Below are 7294 nucleotides of genomic sequence, written 5' to 3'. Positions count from 1 at the left end.
TTCCTTGGGCAGCCCATTGCAGGGCCTCACCACCTTCGCAGTAAAGAACTTCTATCTTACATCTAACATAAACTTCCCCTGTTTAAGTTTGAAGCCATTACCCCTTGTGCTATCACTACAGTCCCTAACAAAGAATCCCCTCCCCAGCATAACTGAAGGCGTCTTTCAGGTACTGGAAGCTGCTAGGAGGTCTGGACAAAGCCTTCTCCAGGATGAACAGCCGCAACTTTCTCAGCTTGTCTTCATGTGGGAGGTACTCCAGCCCCCTTGTCATCCTCGTGGCCCTCCTCTGGACTAGCCCCAACAGCTCCACGTCCTTTTTATGTCGGACACATCAGAACTATACGCAATACTCCAAGTGAGGTCTCACGAGAGCAGAGTAGAGGAGCCGAATTACCTCCTTCAACCCTTGGTTACACATCACAGACAGCTGCAAAACACAGCTCAGCAGCAGAGCAGCATCACAGTCCTCTCACCACCAGCTCTGGACTTCCCTAGCACTTGCTGGAAGTCCTGACTAGACTATTTTGCTATGAGACAGTCTGCTTTACACTGATACGTCCGCTCAGAGGGGTTCCCATGCTACCACATGAGATATATGGTGAAGGGCTGCTGGCACACTGAGTTCGCATGGAGATGGCTTCACCCAGCTTGCATCCCCAGTGCACCAGTACCTTCTGCTGTAAAGTCATTTAAAGTCCTTCAGAGTTGCAGAGTCTGCTAGGTGGTGTCCTGGCTGTAGGACACACTGTCCTTAAGCCACAGAGTACCCAGAAAAGGTAGTGGAAGGAAACATAAAAACAAAAAAAACAGTGGAAACCTTGAAGTGGTGGGATCTTAAATTTAGAAGGCAAGCCAAACACAAATACACGAATAGCTGCAACATGTTCTGCTGCTTCACTGCCAGAGAACACAGAGAAGCAGATCTGTGTCATCCTGGAACCCTGCAGTGAGGAGTAGACATCCAGAGGACCACACTGCCATGTAATGGTATTTGGGTGCTTTTTACCTCACAAGCTTCGTCATTCTCTTTCTGTCATTCTTCCTGGATCTTCTCCAATATGGTAATGCTCTGTTGGTAACTCCTGCATTTACTGCATGCTAGCAAGCAATGAGTTGCTATGACAATTTATGCAGGTAGCTCTGGAGGAAAACAGCCTCCAAGTGAAGAGGTGGACATAGGCTGCCAGCAGAGCAGGGAACAGCGCAGAAGGCACTCTGCCCTGCTGCTTCAGCAAACCTGATCTCACAAGACAAGCTGCTCTTCATTTGGCATGAAAAGCTCATAGCAATCGAGTCATAGAATCATAGAATCATAGAATAGTTAGGGTTGGAAAGGACCTTAAGATCATCAAGTTCCAACCTCCTTGCCATGGGCAGGGACACCTCAAGTCCTTGATATCTAAATCACTCTTATCCAACCGTGCAAGGCTGCTACCAGCCATGTCCCTAGTGTACTCTTCATGTTTTCAGAGCACACTATACAGACTTAAATGTGACGATCTTCCTCTGCTGCAGCTCTTGATGTAGTGTCTGCATGAGTTGCAGCAGAGGAAGAAACCCTCATATTTAATACTGTGCCAGCCCTGTGCACGTATGTTAGCAGTGTTAAACCATATAGCAAGAGCAGCATGCTTGCTTTACCGCCATGGTCTTCTCATAGTGCAGATTCCTTTTTTTGTGAATTGACTCCATTATCAGCTCTTATCTGTGAAGACAACAGAGCTAGAGTCAACACGTCACTGACCATCGAAGCCCCAGTGATGGACTATGTGGCTTAGGAAAGGAAGAGGCACAGGCCAAACTCAGATGGCCTCAAGGACCTATGTCCACCCAAAGCATCTTCACAAAACCCAACATCTACACTTCTAGCTAAACCTACACCTGTGTATGCAATGGAACTCTACTAATGAAATCCATCAATATATAGTACTGTATGATCTCCATAGAATCGAGGAAAATTGGGAAGCCCGCTCCTTTCTGCTACCTCCAAACTTGCAGCACTTTTCCCTCATATTCCAGACAAAGGAATCTCAAGTGAGAAGAGGTTAACAGACTTGCCAATTTTAGCAAACCCTATGAATATCACGCAACACTATATATATAAAGAGATATATATATGTGCTTTAAGAAAATTCCTGGTTGAGGCTGGTGTCTCTGGAGGTGACCCCTGCGATAGCCAGCCCCAAAAGGCACCCAAAGGAGAAGATATGGCAGTGAGATGAAGGAAGTCAGAGGTTCCGCAGCAGAATTTCTACATATAGGAAGGAGCTTAGGACTTTCTAGCAGCAGCAGGCACTGGGAGCATGCAGGGTGCTGGGGCATGGTGGGAGAAACGAGCCAGGAGCCAGGATCCATCCCCAAGGAAGGTGATGGATCAACACCCTGACCTTCTTCCGATGCAGTTTTTGCTTTTCCCTGAATTCCTCCATTTTCTTTGCTTCTTCCCTAAGGGTTTCTGCCAGCTAGATCTGACCTTCTCCCACACTAAATCTGCAAAGAAAAGAAAGTTTCATATATAGATAGATACACACAAACATACCTATATACACACACATACACAAATACATGAGAAGAGTGTTGCTCAAATCACCTGCTGTAGCTGACATCAAACCGACCCCAGAATACACCTCCATTTCCAGAAACATATAAAGCAGCAGGAATTTTGAAGCGGCATCCAAGCAGCATTAGCTATGTCAGCATCAGTTCTGCTGGGGGCCTCCTTTCAGTTTAAGAAAACTGGTATCAAGAAGTTCTGCAAGCAAGCACAGTCACATCTGTCCCTCACCCCGATGAATTCAGCCAGGTTTCAATACACAGCAACCTGAAGCAAAGAGTTGCCCCAATTTACCACACAGTCAAGCTGGGCCATAGAAAAAATGATGCTAAAATACCCTCAGGCTCATCCTGCTGAAAGTGAGGGACCATACCACAAAACAGCACCCCAGAAAGTTCATCGAATGCCATATGCAAAGTGTAGCTCACACTTCAAGACCCAGAGCTGTTTCAAACCCACAGCTATCAATAGCCAGCTGTTTCAACAGCAGAGCCATGCTGGGGAGGTTCGCCAAGAGTCAGGGCAGCAGACCTATGTGGCTGTGGCTTAGAGTGCACTGAGCACAGGAGAGCAGAGTGCCAGCCCTCGGGGTAGGGATGCTGCCTGCCATGTGTACGTGGAAATTAAGGGACAATGTATGGTGGCCAAAGCATCATCTTGTAGATGCTCTGATTAGAAGCGTGGAATCATTTAGGCTGGAAAAGTCCTTTAAGATTATTGAGTCCAACCGTTTACCCTATGCTGCCAAATCAACTGCAAAACCGTGTCCCGAAGTGCCACATCTGCACATCTTCTAAACACCTCCAGGGATGCTGACTCCACCACTGCCCTGGGCAGCCTGTTACAGTGCTTGACAACCCACTCTGGGAAGAAATTGTTCCTCATATTCTGTCTAAACTTCACATGGTGCAGCTTGAGGTCATATCCTCTTGTCCTATCTCGTGGTACATGGGAAAGGAGAAAGACCCCCACCTCACAACCTCCTTTCAGGTGATAGAATCATTGCAGTACTGCCCCTAAATCCTGGCCAGGGCCTAGAAAAGTCTGGGAAATCCAAGTGTTAAACATGCATCACAGGGCAGAGGAACCTCTGGCAGGTCCCACAGTTACAGGCTTGATACTACAGGAACATGTATTTGCACATCTACCCCACCATCTCGCAAATCATGTACATGGACTTGGGAAACAGAGATCATACACTACCGCAGAAGAGTGTGTCACAGCGAGGATTATTAATCTTAAGAGATTCAGGTAGAAGCAGAGCTGCGTATGCAGGTTTTCAGGATTCTGTCTTCAAACAGTAGTTTGCAAGATACATTTGTCACTGAGCATGCAAAAAAACTTTCTTTGCATGACTACCATCCTCGTTGCTGCATCCAGTATCAGTCGTGCTGGCCCAAGAGGAAATGAGCACAGTGCTAACGAACGCCGTGTTTCAGAAAAGATAAAACCTGCCCTGTGTGGGAACAGTCTGCTCTGACTTCATGCGTGGTTCCAGCCATGCACTGCCACCAACTAAAATCATGGAACCACATCCACAGAACAAAACTCGTTCTGGAATCACAGCCATAGCTGACACTTAGATCTGATCCTTGTTTTCCGGAACTGTGGTCAATTAATTCACCAATTTATTCCCAAAGGGCTTTGACAGCCAGGAGTTCACTGCCATTGATCTCCGGGGGGCAGTGTACAACACGGAAGAGGATAGCAAATTCAGAGAAACTTTTCCAATTTGAGCTGGCTGTGAGCCAGGACATTTCAGTTCAGATCATTCCACAACTACTGAAACCCAGGCAGGGACACCTTCCACTAGACCAGGTTGCTCTAAGCCCCGTCCAGCCTGGCCTTGAACAGTGCCAGGGATGGGACATGTGTTTTTAGATAGGCATACACCCCCTGATCTAACCGCTTCCAGCATCAGACAAACACAGACTCAAACACGGCCTGCAGCTGACACCCTCTCCACCACTTTAAACCCACTCAGGAATAGCCCCAAACACGAGACAAAGTGAGTATAACAACCCCACAGACCCCTCCCCTCTGCTCTAAGCTACGGGACCCACCACAGCCATGTGAGGTATATAGGAATGATTCGTGTCAGCAGCTTAGGAGTCCTTGTCATCATTGTACTTTGGGTGGAATAGAAAATCCTTGAAAGCGTTGTATCATGTGTAGAATGTATAAGAATGATCGGATTATGATAGATGACCTCTTCTAAGTGCGTTTCCAATCTCCCGTGAGGGACTTGGCTGCTGAAGGAGGGAAGTAATAGTGAATGATTGAGAGGAGACACACGCTGTGGGAAACGGGTCAGAGTAGGAGTCGTAACTCTAACCCAGGGAGGGGCCCACAGAGAGGTCCCAGGAAGTGGCCCATGGAGAGGTCCCAGGGAGGGGCCCACGGAGATGTACCAGGGGCCCGCAGAGAGGTCCCAGGAATAAGGCAGGGAGCGAATTACCAGATATACCCCCAGAAGGTCCCTTGGGGTTAATACTTAAGTACTGGGGCTTTTGGCCATCCCAGGGGGGAAAAGTAAGAAAAAAAAAGATCCATTACTGTATGGAAGTGTGGACCAAAGAGGAAATTCGGCCTGACCATGTAAATTGGCCAATATTCGGGTCTTTTGATGATTGGATTTGTCAGGCTTTAAATGTATATGTAAATGGCAAGGAATCTTTCAATCAAGAGGAGAGTGATTATGCTGCAATATGGAGAGGGTCATCTATAACGGTTTTGTTATTTCCCTTAAAAGAAAAGAAAGGGAAGGTGAATAAACCAAATAAAACATCATGGGAGCCTTTAGATAATTTACCACTCCCTTATCAAGGGCAGGACTCAAGAGGTGATCGGGAATGCACTTACCCATGGATACCACCCGATCCTTCTCCATCGACTCCCCCATCCTCCCCTTCCTCCAGTCGCACCAGGAGTAAAATAAAAATACAGGATGATTGCTATGTTTGGTGTTAATAAAGCCATTAAACTGGTGTAAACATCTACTGGGGAGTATCCCAGACTAGCTGATGTCAGGATGGGAGCAGTTAAACTAACTGATAAGTAGAAGGGCAGGATGATTGCTATGTCTGTAATGTTAATTAAGCTTGTTGGGAAAAGTAAACAACCCTTAAAGACCACCACATTTTTGTATGCATGCCAGAAACTTTCTGTAAAATGATGTAATATGAGAATGGCCTGCATGGCAATACAGAGACATGCTTGGAAGAGCTATTCCCCCACGTCTCCCGGCACCGCAATAAAGAATACCTGCTTGTCAACTTGAAACCTTGTTGAAGAGTTCCTGGAGTTTTCTCCAAATCAATTCGGCACCGCAGATGGGACCCTCTCTGCTTGGCTGCAGGACCTGCTGAGGACAGGGCTCCCCTAGGGCCCTCTGGAGTTTTTCCTGGAGGGACCCCTTGACTCATTCGAATCACTGTGGGAGCAGACAAGGGCCATCTCATAAAAGGTATTCTTTTCTTATATATAGTCTCTAAGATGCAGGGGGCATCTCGGTTTAGTAAACTGGTTTGGTAAGCGTATGCAAGGTTTGTAAGCTTTCCGTAAAGCAAGAGAGGAAATCTCGTGGGTAAAGGCACATACCCGGCAGCTAGAGTCCATTTGGCATACACCCACAAGAAGCAGGGGGCTTCTTGTGGTTTAGGTCCTGCAAGATGCGGTGGGCGTCTTGTAGAAAAAGTTTTGGATTTTACTGGTATTTGGCTTATGTTGTGGCTTGTTATAGTTATGATTTTGGTCTTGTGATTTTGGTATTGGTGACAGACTGTTATAACTGTGTTATCAATTGTTGTTCGTTTGATACAATTTTTGTCTCTGTCTCAAGTGTTTTAACTGTGTAGAGTGTGTCTGTGGGATCCTCTGTGTCTGTATGTGTGTGTATGTGTGTGAATGCGAGATTGATAATGGGAAATTGGCAGAGTGGAGAGATCTTGAAAAAGAGTCCTTTAGGGTGCATTTTGGCACATTGGAAAGAACTGAGAGGGTTTCCTGGGGGCTCAGTAAATAAAACTTTGGTGAAAATACCGTCACCAATTCTGGCCACTTTATACTCTGGGGAATCAGGAGAAATGGCCTAAAAATGGAACTCTGATTTATAATACATTGTTACAATTAATGCTGCTTTTGAGGCGGCAGGGAAAATGGGATGAAGTCATGTATGCAGATACATTTTTCACTTTAAGAAACCACCTGGAGTGGCAGAGAGAATGTGAAATTAATATAGCTCTGCCAGATCCTTAATTTTGGCTTTGGAAAAGCAAAGGGAAAAACAGAAAGCTAAGCTGGAGAGATGTTTTTCAGCCTGTGATATTGGGAGCAGAAGGACTTAAGAATGTTAAAGAAGTGTGGAGAGTGTATCGGAATCGGAAACATGTAGAGAAGGAAGAGCTGAGTCGTACTATAGGCACGGCTACAGTGGCTGCTTTGGGACAAGTAGAAACTGGTGGAGGGACTAAGGTGGGAGGACGAGGCAGAGGTAGAGAAGGAATGAAAGGCAGAGATGAGAAACTGAATTCTCCTGTGGGATGGGATCAGTGTGCATACTGTAAGGAGTTTGGATGTTGGAAGTGAGACTGCCCTGGGGGGAGTGCCATGGGGTGGCTCCGGTGACTGAATTAGAACTAGACTGACAGGGACCTGGGGGAACCTACCCTAGCAGATCCACTGATTAAATTAAAACAAGGAACTAGAGGAAATAAAGTGGATCCATTTTTAAGTGGA

Source organism: Neopsephotus bourkii, unplaced genomic scaffold (assembly GCF_033783945.1).
Source record: "Neopsephotus bourkii isolate Nb327-2 ecotype Australia unplaced genomic scaffold, CSIRO-AGI_Nbou_v1 NB_874, whole genome shotgun sequence".
NCBI lineage: Eukaryota > Metazoa > Chordata > Aves > Psittaciformes > Psittacidae > Neopsephotus > Neopsephotus bourkii.
This window is presented reverse-complemented; position numbering follows the sequence as displayed.